This window comes from Xyrauchen texanus, chromosome 45 (genome assembly GCF_025860055.1).
Source record: "Xyrauchen texanus isolate HMW12.3.18 chromosome 45, RBS_HiC_50CHRs, whole genome shotgun sequence".
NCBI lineage: Eukaryota > Metazoa > Chordata > Actinopteri > Cypriniformes > Catostomidae > Xyrauchen > Xyrauchen texanus.
The window spans coordinates 1,196,226-1,211,461 of NC_068320.1; the positions used below are offsets into that span (position 1 = coordinate 1,196,226).

At 45.0% G+C, this 15,236-nt stretch overlaps 1 long non-coding RNA gene across 1 annotated transcript; it reads left to right on the forward strand.

Annotated features, from left to right (window-relative positions):
- Positions 1 to 342: 342 nt before the first annotated feature.
- On the forward strand, positions 343 to 2,907 carry LOC127637153 (uncharacterized). The gene is made up of 3 exons (XR_007969677.1): positions 343 to 824; positions 1,889 to 1,988; positions 2,780 to 2,907. It is a non-coding gene; the product is annotated as an uncharacterized LOC127637153 (long non-coding RNA).
- Positions 2,908 to 15,236: the final 12,329 nt, after the last annotated feature.

The window sequence follows — 15,236 nt, forward strand, 5'->3', positions numbered from 1 at the left end:
TTTTTTTTTTAGCTTGTTAGCTAGCAATCTAGCTAATGATAGTTAGACTAGCTCGCTAGCTGGCTGCTGACTAATTTTGATTTTCTCACTGTTGACATGCATCGCATTGGCTGGCGAGAAGTATCATAGTTACCTTAATATTTGAAAGGAAATAAAATAACTGTTGCCAGCAACAAGTAGAATCGACCATCTCATCATCACCTTTTCTTTCTCCATATTTCCTAGCAGAAGCACAGACAATTCACTCTCCCAGTGCTAGATGGAGCAATTCTCTCTGACATCTGCAGCTCGCGTGCATGAAAGTTGGGGTTGGGGTATGGGCTGAAATATGTGCCACCAGAATCTGAATTTGAACCCTTTATATTTGAATTTGAATGGCTAAACTTGAATAATTGCATTGAAAAACTGAATTTGAATCACATAATTTGAAATTGTATTGTTTATTTAAAATTGAATTTATTCAAAAACTGAATCTGAATTGTATCATTTGAAATTGAATTTATTCGTTTGGAACTGAAGTCCAATAAAATTTGATCCTCACTGAAAATTAAACTCTCTATATATCTTCACATTCACTTCTCACAATTCAGATTCAGTTCTCAAATTCAATTTCAAGTTACTGAGACAGACATCCGGGTAGTTGGAGGATGAAGGAAGAGCAATCGAGCGCAGATCGATAGATAGCGTTCATTGGCGCACAGGACTCCTCTTGGGCCAATCAGCACCAATGTTTTGGAGCACAGGGCGTTACCCGCCATGAAACAAAGAAGAAGTGCTGCCTGACTTGCGTGACCACCACCATGGATTCGGCTGGGACAAATACGGTAATGACATTTTTTTTACGATCTAACGATCTTTTGTTTAACTGTTGTTAATGTTATAGCTATTTTGTAGAAACAGGGAAATTAAATCTTTCTCCGACGTTGCAAACACAGTAGCTATAATCCCACGTTTTTATGGTAGCCTACTAGCTCTGGTAACAACATTTTTGCCTGGTGTTTATTATTTCTAAGCGTTTGCCTCTTCCTCCGGTGAAAATGTTGTTGCAAACGTAGCTAGTGTTAGCCGCCGCCAAGTAGACTGGTCATGTCTTCATTGTGATTTTTTTTTCCCGATAACTTCTCCTCGTGGTTGTCATTGTCAGAGTAACGTTACTGCTTACTGAGAGAGAGAGAGAGAGAGAGAGAGAGAGAGAGAGAGTAGTAAGCGTGTAAGTTATGTGTCGCTGTGTTTGGCAGGTGCTAGCATAATGTAAGGCCATAAACTTCAGGGCAATTACACCATAGCACTAGCCCTATTCATTTGAATTGAATGCATAAGTTAGCTAATTCCGTTTGACTAGAACACAAAAATAGCACATTTACACTTCGAAAGAAAGCGATACAGCTTCCTGCACAACAGAGCAGTGCAAGTGGCTGATGCCATCACACGTAAAAAAGGTAAGGTGACACTGTATTTTTTGGACACTGTGTAACTGTAGGCTAAATTATGATGTTAAATTAATGTTTATATTGTGCCCCTTTGGTTACTTCATCAGGCAGATTGCTTGTCTTCATCTACATTTCATCTTCTTTTAGGGGATTTTCATTATATTCCATCATACCTAATGTTGGGGATTATTAAATTATTTCTATTCTATATTCTGCCTTAATATGTGTAGCTTGTGACAATGTGGTCCATCACAATTTCCCTGTTGGACAAAGAGAAGCTAAGACAGCAAAGACCCACATAAACACAGTTTGGCATCTCAATCCTGTGATGATAGCCTTACCTGTTTTGCTCACAGCCATAGGATAAACGGCAGATTTATACTGCATATAGATATGTTATGGTTATGGACCACAGAAATGTGGACTTAATGATCTTCTTTGTGTTAACTTATTTTCAGATTCCTGCTGCTCCAGTAGCTCTGATCGACTTCTCCTCTGCTAAAGCCAAAAAAAAAAAAGCTTGACCGTTCTATTGATGGCAGGACAACTGAAAACCAGGTTGGGAAATCACTTCATGCCCAAGAGTGAAGAGAGGGTCAGAAACATATGCTAGTTTTTTTGAGACTTTAAGCAAAAACTGTCCAAGGAGTGCAGCACTGATGGCTAGGAGCCTTACTACAAAGAATTCATCCCCAAATCTAGTATGCTTCCTAAAACTGTTCTTGAATACAGAACACCAGAGACTCTGCAGCTACCCCCAAAGAGCTTGGAGAGCTATGCCAGGTATTCCACCTAGAAGAGCTCATCATGTCCCAGGTCCAGGCTGTAGAGAGGGCAACTCGAAGTCAGAGTGCATGCAGGATTTGGTTTAGGCAAAGAGCTGGACGTATAACTGCTTCCAAGCTGAAACAAGCTATTAAGACCAACCCACAGCAACCATCCAAGAGCTTGATCAAGGCCATATGCTACCCAGAAGCATATAGGTTCACCACAGCCGCTACAAGGTATTTAGGGTTTGAATTAGGGTAAGGCAGAGGTAAGGCCGCGTGTAAACAGTGTTTATGTCCAGAAAAAGAAACACTAACAACAAAGGGTATAATTTGGATAAAAAAGAAGCTTGTCTATTAAGTAAATGTATCTTACTGGTGGAATATTAAATGAAATGTATAGTAACACATTGCTTTGGTGCACGTTAGTTATTAGTTATAGGGTTATAAGACTATGGTTATGCAGGAGTAGAACTAAGTATAGGGGTTAGGGAAATGGCATTTAAATCACTGAACTAGCTCTACACATCCAATACTAAGTAATCATTTCCTTTTCATGTTTTGCATGTGTACTGTGTACAGTTATGGATGCAAACATGAAGCACAAGCCAGAGGAGTCTATGAGAAGCTGATGGGTCGGGAGCATGCAGGCTTCTCCTGTATGGACAGTGGTCTCTGGCTGAACCCCAAGTGGCCATACATGGGGTCCTCCCTGATGGGATTGTTGCTTGTGACTGTCACGGAACTGGCATCTCGTGAGATTAAGGTAATATTACAGTCTCTGTTGTAGTAAAGTCCCTAAATCTCGAGTCTGAGTCGTGTCTCAAGTCCTAAACTGAGCAAAAAGGCAGAAAATATATTTGTTAATCTATTGTTCACGTGTCCTTCTCTTTGTGATTTTAGTGTCCACACTCTCACCAAGATGAAGCCAATCTGCGCTTGTGTGCTGGGGAAAAGGGCTTCTGCCTCATCAATGATGGGGATAATCTCTCCCCCTTGATGTTCGCAATAGCGACTGCTTGTTGACTTTTAAAACGCGTCTTAAGACATATCTTTTTATACAAGCTTTTTTATAACATATGGTATTGAGTTTTTAATGCACTTTATCTGTATGCGGCTTGTTTGTTGTGTGTATTGTCTTATGCAGTGACCTGTATATTGCTTGTGAGGTGACCTTGGGTGTTATGAAAGGCGCCATTAAATAAAATGCATTATTATTATAATGTCATGCTGGACCGGACACATGACTACTACTACCAAGTTCAGGGACAGCTTCACATTGTAGACGCTGAGTACTGTGATTTTGTTGTGTGGAACCACAATGACATTTTTGTTGAAAGGATTTTGCCCGATCTTGAACTTTGGGATGATGTTATCCCTAAAGTTGAGTGCTTTTTTAGAAACGGTATACTCCAGAAATACTGGGACAGCAAGTTACAAACTCACATGTATAATGTAATGAAAGGATCTAGGCACTCTACATTTTGACTATTGTTATGAGTGTGGTCTTTGTGAGTTCTGGTTGTTGTATAATTTAAATGAAAAGATTAAATGCCATTGAGAAGACAGAATTATACATGGTGGTTTATTTACAAGATTAGATTTTTCAACAATTGTTATAATAACAAGAACATGGTGTGCAATAACAGATTAGAATCCATTTCATTACATATAATACATATAGCCAGTACAATTGGACTAGTGGATAAAAGTATTACACTTGTTGAAAACATATTAACAGACTGATATGTGTCGGGGCTCAGGTACTACTACTCCCTGTCCTCTTACTTATCATCATCAGAGCCAAGAAGCAGGTATCAGGTATTGGACACTACATGTGTGAGGGCTCAGGTACTGGACTGACTGATTATTATCCCTCCTCCTTACTCCAATGGGACAACAGACTCCGAAAGATTAGACAAGCGCTAGGGCAACCTAAAAAGTCCATATTAGACTACCGGTAACTTAATAAGCATTACTAAGTAAATAAGCATTTAATGACAACCTAATGCTATATAAACACAGGCACAAAAAACACGTTGGCTAGCTAACATACCTCCGACGAAGTGGTCGCTGCAGACACGGGCATTAACAGACTCTGCTCCTCCCGACCGCAGACGTACGTTAAAAATCGAGAAATCTACTCTATAAAAACCCTTTCCCTTTTCTCGATTAGAACGATTGGAGCAGCCGTAAACTACACAAAACATTGGCATTTTGGCAGACGGCAGATCCTCAGCTATTTCACTTCCTGCCCTCCATCTGAATTGCGCGCTCTCGCGATGCAGCAGCGTGACGTCACGTGAAACCAACCAATGAACGCTATCTATCGATCTGCGCTCGATTGCTCTTCCTTCATCCTCCAACTACCCGGATGTCTGTCTCAGTAACTTGAAATTGAATTTGAGAACTGAATCTGAATTGTGAGAAGTTAATGTGAAGATATATAGAGAGTTGAGGATCAAATTTTATTGGACTTCAGTTCCAAACTAATAAATTCAATTTCAAATGATACAATTCAGATTCAGTTTTTGAATAAATTCAATTTTAATTAAACAATACAATTTCAAATTATGTGATTCAAATTCAGTTTTTCAATGCAATTATTCAAGTTTAGCCATTCAAATTCAAATATAAATGGTTCAAATTCAGTTTCTGGTGGCACATATTTCAGCCCATATTGGGGGGCACAGCGGAACTCGTTGATACAGGAAATCAGCAGCTAATAAAGAGGTTGACTAGCACAAAGTATTTGATATATTTTGAAAATACACTAATACCAAACTTTCGTACAAAGTTTTTTTTAGATACAAATTACATTAGATTTTTTTCAAAGAATTTAAAATACGAAGTACAAAATAATATTTTGTATTTCAAATACATGTATCTGAAATACTGCCCATCTCTGCTCCCAGCCCTGGGCTGCCGACAAATCCTCCTTAAATAACCACGCTCTACCCCATCTTCACGCACATCCCTCTCTGCAGCTGCTGTGGGAGGAGAGGGGATCGGTTTCAGGTGTATATAGAAAACATTGCTTGTTCAGCGCCTGACAGAGGGATATATCGCTCACAGTGTGTGAACAGATGTAGAGCGGCATCTTGAAAAAAGACATCACTAATTATACAGCTTTTTATGTTCTTTATATACTGTACACAATAAAACACAAACACAATGCAGTAGTGTTACAGATGCGCAAGTGATAGGATACACAATTCATCCGAGCACAAGCGGAGAGATAATCCACTTGCTGTAAAGTTGTGTAAACACACACATGCTGCACATGTACACACACAAACAGACATACTGTACATGCACACATACACAGGGTTAGGAGGGTTTCTTTTGAAAAGTATTCCACTACAGATTACAGAATACATGCTGTAAAATGTAATTTGTAATGTATTCCATTAGATTACTCAAGGTCAGTAACGTATTCTAAATACTCTGGATTACTTCTTCAGCACTGGCAGATTTTTTCACTTGTTTTGACTATAACATCTCTGTCAGTACAGTAAGACAAAATACACATTAAAAATACATTCTGTGAAAAACCCAAATACCTTATGCAGTGTTGTTTCTAAAACAAGATCAATCAAAGTGATATAAAAATATGGTGGTGTCTGGTATCATGTGCATGTAAAATGTCTAGAAATAGCATTTTAGCTTAGCGTAAAGCTGACAGTTTACACAAGGTTTATTTCTATTTCTTCTGCTCCAAACTTACTTCAAACGTACTTATCTCTCATATGAATAAACACATCATAAGAAAGTGTTTCACCGCTGTTCAAATGCACTTTGTATCTCATCATTTATATGTAGAAATGTTTTACATCTGAAAGGAGGAAATATTAAATGAAACAAATGACAATAAAAATGCTAAGTATTCTCTTCAGTAATGAAAATACTTTTTGAATGTAACTGTATTCTAAATACCAATTATTTAAATTGTAACTGTAGTGGAATATAGTTACTTATATTTTGTATTTTAAATACGTAATCCTGTTACATGTATTTTGTTACTCCAGCCCTGCACATACACATGCATGATGCAACACACAAGCAAATCTGTATATTCACACTGAAAAGAAATACACAATGGATTTACTATCAAAGCTGTCTGCAAATGTGTTTTCAGAAATATTTTCAGTTCATTAGTATTCTTTTTCTGTCACAAACACAGGTTAACAAGCATACTGTACACATACATGCCACACACAGCTAAGAAGTTTGTAGACAGCGGACACACACACACACACACCTGAAGATATGACTACAGCATATTTGAGATAAGAGAGTTCCCTCTCGAGAGGTTTCTCCTATTGCGTAAGTAGCTTACGCTATGGGAAAACTCCGTTTCTCGAGAAATATTGAAGTCTTTATGTAAAACGCATTGCAGCTGCACAGCAGACAGCAATGAGCGAGGCAGCTCGGTCATTGGCTGTGCTGCGGCAACTTGCTCGAACCAATGGCGGGGCGACTCTGAACGCGTGACCAATGGGCTCGCGCTTCGCGCTCACGCGCTCAGAGCCCGCCAAGATGGGCGTGGCTAGGGCTATATATTAGGCGCCCCGTCATGAGAGTTCTTTAGATTTAATCTCCTTCAGCGAAGACCTTCTCTTCGCTGGATCCTCCGGATTATTGGAGTCTTTTCGCCCGCCGTCGACAAGCCTACAGCAGGACTACTACGAGGACGCCGGCGCCTTCAGCTGCCTTCAAAGCCTTCTGCTACGCCATCCGGCGCGCATCACCCTGATATCCTTTTGCTAAGCTACTTTGCAAGTGTTCGCCTCTGCGACGCTTTTTGTATTTTAGTAAAAGAGCAATTTCGAGGCGTTGTTCCAAATGCCTTCCACCTGCACCTCGTGCAGAGGCCTTCTTCCTGACGGGGACTGTCACATTATCTGCACTCGCTGCCTGGGACCCGACCACGCAGAAGCTGCTCTCACTCGAGGCGGATGCCCCGAATGTGACTCCCTGGGCCTCACCGAGCTGCGCGCTCGCTTCGCCGCTTTCGCCGCGAATGAGCCTGCTACCACCGTGCTGCCGTCCCCTCTGTTCGAGCTGCGCAAGAAAGCGCCGCTCACAGAGGCCGCCAGAGCACGCAGACTTCAGTGACGTCACGCCGGGCCAGTCCCCGCGTGCTTCACCACTACCCGAGAACTCCCCGCCGCCAGTCCATTTCACGCAGGCGGACCAGAACCCCTCCAACAGAGCGGTGGGTCTCGTCTCGTCCCGCGCCGTCGACATTAGCGGACACGAGCACGGGCACCAGCATGGACTCGGAGATCGTCCGCATCCTATCTAAAGCCGTGGAAGACCTCGGGCTCGACTGGTCTTCTCCGGAAGAACCCGCCCGCAGCCGGCTGGACGAGTGGTTCCTACAGGGGCGCCAGCAGGCCCCTCGACAGAGACCCTCCCCTTTCTTCCCCGAAGTTCACGACGAACTCACAAAGTCGTGGAAAGCCCCGCACTCTGCTCACCTGAAGCCTTCTTTCTCTTCCTCGCGCTCCTCGGTAGACGGCGCAAGAGAAAGAGGCTACGAGGGAACCCCGCCCCTCGAGGAGGCTGTGGCCAACCATCTGTGCCAAAGCTTCTCATCCCTCGAAGCCCTGCCGATCTACCTCAGCTCTCGCCGGTCGTGCATACGGCGCCGCCGGCCAAGCTGCATCAGCGCTTCATTCCATGGCTGTTCTGCAAGTTTATCAGGCCAAACTTCTCTGCACCATGGACGAGTCTGGACCTGAACCTGAGGCTTTCAAGGACCTGTGCAGCGCCACTGATGTAGCCCTGCGAGCCACAAAGGCCACCGCCCAATCCATCGGCCGGGCCATGGCTAACCTGACTGTCCTTGAGTGCTATCTGTGGCTGACGCTAACGTAGATGAAGGACGCGGATAAGGCGCCATTCCTCGACGCGCCTATCACTCCAAGCGGCCTGTTCGGACCGGCGGTAAGAGAGTTCGCGGAACGCTTCACTGAAGCTCGGAAGGATTCGCAGGCTATGCGTCACTTCCTGCCCAAGCGCTCCAGCTCGTCACAGAGCCGCCAGAGACCGCCTCAGCAGCAGCAGCGAGCCAGAGCGGCGCCTCCCGTCTCCCAGCCAAAAAACAGACCTGGAACAGACGCTCGACGCCGCTCGCATTCCGCTAACCAAAAGCAGCCGCCTGAGCGACGGGGACCTCGGCCCAAGATCGTGCTGAACCCAGAGCCTCGTAAGTCTTCCTAGCCATAGGAAGAAAAAGAGAGAGTGCGTGTCTCGCAAAAGCCGGACCACTCTCTCCAAAACGTGTAAAACATTACCCAGTCCCCTTACAGGTGGCTGGAAATGTCTGTACAGCAGTCAATGGGCCAGTCACAGAACTCGCTCACCTGCAATCAAACGCCGTTTTAACAGCGACACACAAAAATCACAAAAAGAGTCATTTTCTGCTTGTGTCACTAAGGGGTCACGTGTCCACACTAAAGTGCGCATTACCACATATCAATACTGTCCAAACAGTGCCGAATACTTCCCCAGCTCCAGCTGGACGCCCCATAAATGTAGATCGTGTGCCTATTGTCATGTATGCACCAATACACACAAGTACTGTTCCCACAGTTATAAACACTTCCCCAGTAAAAGCGGGAAATACTATAAAGGTAGCGCGCGTGCCTGCTGTCATGCATGCACCCCTACACACAAACACTGTATGCATGGCCAGAAACCCCCCGCCACGAGCGGGAGGCTTTATGAAATTGGCGCGCGTGCCTACTACAGTATATGCACCCCCACCCATAAGCGCTGCCCATACAGTTCTCTGGCTCATGCCGCGAGCATCACAGATGCGACGCGCGAGCCAAGAAACTCCCCGCTAAGAGCGGGAAGCTTTATGAAAGTGGCGCGCGTGCCTATTACAATGTATGCACCCCCACCCGTAAACACTGTCGATACAGTTTCAAACATTTCTCCAGCTCACGCTGCGAGCATTACGGAGATAGCACGCGTGCCTGTAATCTCACACGCACCCCTGCACTCGGCACTCAACAAAGCTGCTCAGCGCGCGCCCGCGCTTCTGAGAGCTGTAAGCTCAGTGTTAGCACAAGGCGATTCGCCGGTGGGGCCCATACGTCACTGCGACACGCCCCCAGCCAGCATTCAGCCCATATCTGTGCGAGCAAAAGCCTGGGAAAAAATCCCAGACATACCGAAATGGGTTTTGAACATAATAAAACACGGTTACTCGCTTCAATTCGCTCGCTGACCACCCCGCTTTTCAGCGGTGGTCGAGACGAAAGTGAGGAAAGATGTTTCACATGTTCTACGCACCGAGGTGCTCAAACTGATAGAGAAGGGCGCTACAGAAACTGTCCCTCCCTCTATGAGCGAGGCGGGTTTTTACAGCCGCTATTTTCTCGTCCCGAAAAAGGACGGTGGCCTCCGCCCCATCCTAGATCTCAGACATCTGAACAAAGCTTTAATGATTCGCTCGTTCAGAATGTTAACGACCAAACATATCCTCGCGCAAGTTCAGCCCGGGATTGGTTTCTATCAGTGGATTTGAAAGACGCTTTCACATTCCGATAGCGCCTCATCACAGGCCTTTTCTGAGATTCGCTTTCGAGGGACAGTCATACCAGTACACAGTACTACCATTCGGCCTATCATTGGCCCCCCGTACATTCATGAAATGTATCACCTCATCACAGGCCTTTTCTGAGATTCGCTTTCGAGGGACAGTCATTCCAGTACACAGTACTACCATTCGGCCTATCATTGGCCCCCCGTACATTCACGAAATGTATGGACGCAGCACTTTTCCCCCTGAGACAGCGGGGAGTGCGAATACTGAATTACCTCGCTGATTGGCTAATCATAGCACAATCAGAGAGTCAGTTAACAATGCACAGATCTTGGATTATCAGCCATCTAGAATGCCTGGGTCTGAGAATCAATTTTGCAAAGAGCGTGCTATCCCCCAGCCAAAATATCTCTTTTCTGGGAATAGTGCTAGACTCAGTGCAGATGACGGCGCGCCTCTCATCAGAGCGCGGGCTCACTATTCGGCGCCTTGCAACATCATTCAGAGCGGGCGCGCATGCCCCCGTCAAACGATTTCAAAGGATGCTCGGTCTCATGGCCTCGGCATCAGCTGTACTCCAGCTAGGATTGTTGCACATGCGTCCTCTCCAACGCTGGCTCAAGAGCCGTGTCCCCACTCCCGCGTGGCGCTCGGGCCACTTTTTAATCAGAGCGAATCACGGCTGTATAAAAGCCCTGACGCCCTGGAAAGCTGTCAACTGGTATCAAACCGGCGTGAGTCTGGGCATGAACACACGGAGAAAAATTATCACGACAGATGCCTCCAAAATAGGATGGGGGGCCCTTTACGAGGGCAGGCCTGTCTCCGGCTTTTGGTCAAACCCGGAAAAGTGCCTACATATAAACTGTCTGGAAATGAAAGCGGGCGCCTTGGCTCTCAGAGCCCTGCTTCCGTACCTGAAAAACAAACACGTCCTGGTCCGAACGGACAACATGACGGTAGTATCATATATAAATCGCCAGGGTGGACTCAGGTCGAGCCCCCTGCACTCTATGGCCAGGGAGCTCATCTTATGGTCACAGCACAACCTGCGCTCGCTGAGAGCAGCGCATGTGCCAGGCGTCCTGAACCAGGGAGCGGACATGCTGTCCAGAGACAAAGTTCTCCCAGGGGAATGGTCTCTCCACCCCCTGACGGCTCAGTGGTTATGGCAAACCTTTGGCAAGGCAGAGGTCGACCTCTTCGCCTCCAGGGAAAATGCGCACTGCCCTCTTTTCTTCTCAAAAAGCACGGACGCGCTCGCCCAAGTCTGGCCGAACCGCCCCTTGTATGCTTTTCCCCTGATCGCGATGCTACCTCAGGTCATCAGTCGGATCAGGGAAGTGAAATGTGCAGTGCTCCTGGTAGCCCCACTCTAGAAGAACCAGACGTGGTTTCCAGAACTGATGCAGATGATGCAATCTGCCCCATGGCCGATTCCGTTGAGGCTGGACCTCCTCAGGCAGGCCAACGGGATGATTCTTCATCCCCGCCCCGATCTGTGGGCCCTTCATGCATGGCCCCTCAACGGGTTCCCGAGAACCTCCCCAGTGGAGTGTTGAGAACCATCACTGAGGCGCGAGCACCCTCTACGAGGCGCTTATATGCCCAAAAGTGGAAAGTGTTCAGTGACTGGTGTGATACCAAGAGCTTGAACCCCAAATCGTGCGAGATACCAAGTGTACTCGCCTTCTTGCAAGAGTTGCTGGAGGCGGGCCGCACACCCTCCACGCTCAAAGTCTATGTGGCTGCCATAGCGGCGTCACACAATCCTGACAAGGGACGCTCATTAGGGAAAAACGACCTAATCATTTGTTTCCTAAGAGGCGCTAGGAGGATGAACCCTCCTCGCCCCCCCTCGGTGCCGATCTGGGACCTGGCCACGGTCCTGGACGCACTCAAGAGTGCCCCGTTATAACCTCTCCGAACCGTGCACCTTAAACAGCTCTCGCTCAAAACTGCGCTCTTGCTGGCGCTCGCCTCAGTCAAGAGAGTGGGCGACCTGCATGCGCTGTCATCAAGCGCTGCTTGCCTGGAATTTGGACCTAACGGCTGCAGAGTTGTCCTTAGGCCAAAGCACGGGTATATTCCTAAAGTGCTCTCCACACCCTTCAGAGTACAGGTTATATCTCTGGCAGCGCTATCGTCTCCAGCAGATGAAAGCAACGCTAATTTACTCTGCCCGGTCAGGGCGCTCAGAGTATATTTGGAACGTTCTGCCCTGTTCAGACAGACGGAACAATTATTTGTATGCTTTGGCGGCCGCACTAAAGGTCTCGCAGTTTCAAAGCAAAGAATATCGCGCTGGATAGTGGATGCTATAGCGCTGGCTTATGAAGCCAAGGGCCTTCAATGCCCCTTAGGCGTCAGAGCTCACTCTACGAGGAGCATGGCCTCCTCATGGGCGTGGTCGAGTGGGATACCCATTGAAGATATTTGTGTGGCGGCAGGCTGGGCCTCGCCTTCGACATTTATCAGGTTTTATAACCTACAGGTCCCCTCATGGCATTCCAACATTCTATCAGCCTGACTGTAGTATGAACTGGAGTATGTATTTGCTGAGCATTATCTCCTCCCTTATAAGGTCCGTCTCTGACTGACTTAGAAGGTTTTTTATGCATATCAGTATGTAGAAAAAATCAGTACATAAGATATGTGCTTATGTTTTTACAATGAGCTCCCACCATGGGCCACCTTGGGGCAAAGGCGCTCTGTATTATCCCATTATATAGCTCGCCGTTGGCCGGCTCGTTGAATAATCACTTTGCTTTAAGGCTCAGGCATCTGCCTCTGGCTTTATAGAGCGAAGTCAGCACGCACAGTGTTTTGCATGGTGTTCCCATAGCGTAAGCTACTTACGCAATAGGAGAGACCTCTCGAGAGGGAACGACTCGGTTACTAACGTAACCTCGGTTCCCTGAGAGGAGGGAACGAGTATTACGTAAGCTGCCGTGCTTGTGCTTGGTCAGTTCGCTTCAGTCGATTGAACCTAAAGAAATCTCATGACGGGGCGCCTAATATATAGCCCTAGCCATGCCCATCTTGGTGGGCTCTGAGCGCACGAGCCATTGGTTGCGCGTTCAGAGTCGCCCCGCCATTGGTTCGAGCAAGTTGCCGCAGCACAGCCAATGACCGAGCTGCCTCGCTCATTGCTGTCTGCTGTGCAGCTGCAATGCGTTTTACATAAAGACTTCAATATTTCTCGAGAAACTGAGTTTTCCCATAGCGTAAGCTACTTACGCAATACTCGTTCCCTCCTCTCAGGGAACCGAGGTTACGTAAGTAACCGAGTCGTTAAGTTGCATATTTAGAAATGCATTGGATCTCTTTAGCCAAGTTGCTGTCTTTGTCATATTGCGGTAATTTTGTTATCGTTTTCAGTCAATTTTAAGTACTAAAAGAGCTATTAGTGTAAAAAAAAAAAACAATTCACAGGGTTTGATTGGTTTAAGAAAGTAACTTCAAAGTAAAGTAATTAGTAATCAAATTACTATCCAGATGAAGTAATTAGTAAAATAATCGAATTACAATTTCCCAAAATGAAATAGTAATCAGTAGTGGATTACTTATTTATAGTATCTTGCCCAACTCTGGTAACCGTTCTGTTATTTCACTCATTGATTAAAGTAATCATGACTGACTGTTAATATTTCTACAAAGGCATCTGAAACTGAAAACTATTGATTTTAAATTATGCTGCATCCACGTCACGAGGGGTTACTGTAAGTCCAAGATGTTAAAGCACCTATAATAAGGGCAAAGTGTTTAAATGTCAGTAATCTATCAGAATTAAGTAAGAGCAGACCCTTAAATGAACACATTCCTGAGATATTTGTGGGGGGGAAATTATATTTATTGTAAAAAAAAAAAAAGTGTGAAGTCTTTTGGGGCTTTTGTTTTAACGCAACAGGGTGTAAAGCGGAAGTGCTGTCGAGGAAAGGTGACGTTTTCGGAAATAGATCGCAGGCAACTAGCGGAAGATGCTAACACTGTTTATATGATGAATTAATCAGATTAATCAAACTTAATCCGCAATCCACTGAACTGACGGGTCTGATGGATCAGTCATTAATCGGACGGATGTGATCGCTTGATAATGAAGTGATGGAACTGATGCTCTTCGTCTGTTTTTACATAATCAATAATAACAATAACAATCATAGAACACACACGGATGATCTGCGCCCTTCTTCAACTGGACTGTAGTCGCTGAATGGACAGACATCATCTTCCAGACGGTGGTTCATATTAACACTGGATGAAATGATCAATGTGTTCTTCAAATATTACTGAGATGTCGGTGTTCAGTGAGTTTGTGGCTCCGCCGGAGTGTCCGGTGTTCGAGCCCAGCTGGCAGGACTTCAGTGACCCGTTCGGATTCATCCATAAAATCAGAGAGATCGCCGAGAACACCGGCATCTGCAAGATCAGACCACCACAGGTACATAAACACTCATATTTAACACATTAAAACACGATATCAGACCGCCACAGGTACATAAACACTCATATTTAACACATTAAAACACCATATCAGACCGCCACAGGTACATAAACACTCATATTTAACACATTAAAACACCAGATCAGACAGCCACAGGTACATAAACACTCATATTTAACACATTAAAACACCAGATCAGACCGCCACAGGTACATAAACACTCATATTTAACACATTAAAACACCATATCAGACTGCCACAGGTACATAAACACTCATATTTAACAGATTAAAACACCAGATCAGACCGCCACAGGTACATAAACACTCATATTTAACACATTAAAACACCATATCAGACCGCCACAGGTACATAAACACTCATATTTAACACATTAAAACACCATATCAGACCGCCACAGGTACATAAACACTCATATTTAACACATTAAAACACCATATCAGACCGCCTCAGGTACATAAACACTCATATTTAACACATTAAAACACCAGATCAGACCGCCACAGGTACATAAACACTCATATTTAACACATTAAAACACCAGATCAGACCGCCACAGGTACATAAACACTCATATTTAACACATTAAAACACCAGATCAGACCGCCACAGGTACACTCATATTTAACACATTAAATCACCATATCAGACCGCCACAAGTACGTAAACACTCATATTTAACACATTAAAACACCATATCAGACCGCCACAGGTACATAAACACTCATATTTAACACATTAAAACACCGTATCAGACCGCCACAGGTACATAAATACTCATATTTAACACATTAAAACACCAGATCAGACCGCCACAGGTACATAAACACTCATATTTAACACATTAAAACACCAGATCAGACCGCCACAGGTACATAAACACTCATATTTAACACATTAAAACACGATATCAGACCGCCACAGGTACATAAACACTCATATTTAACACATTAAAACACCATATCAGACCGCCACAGGTACATAAACACTCATATTTAACACATTAAAACACC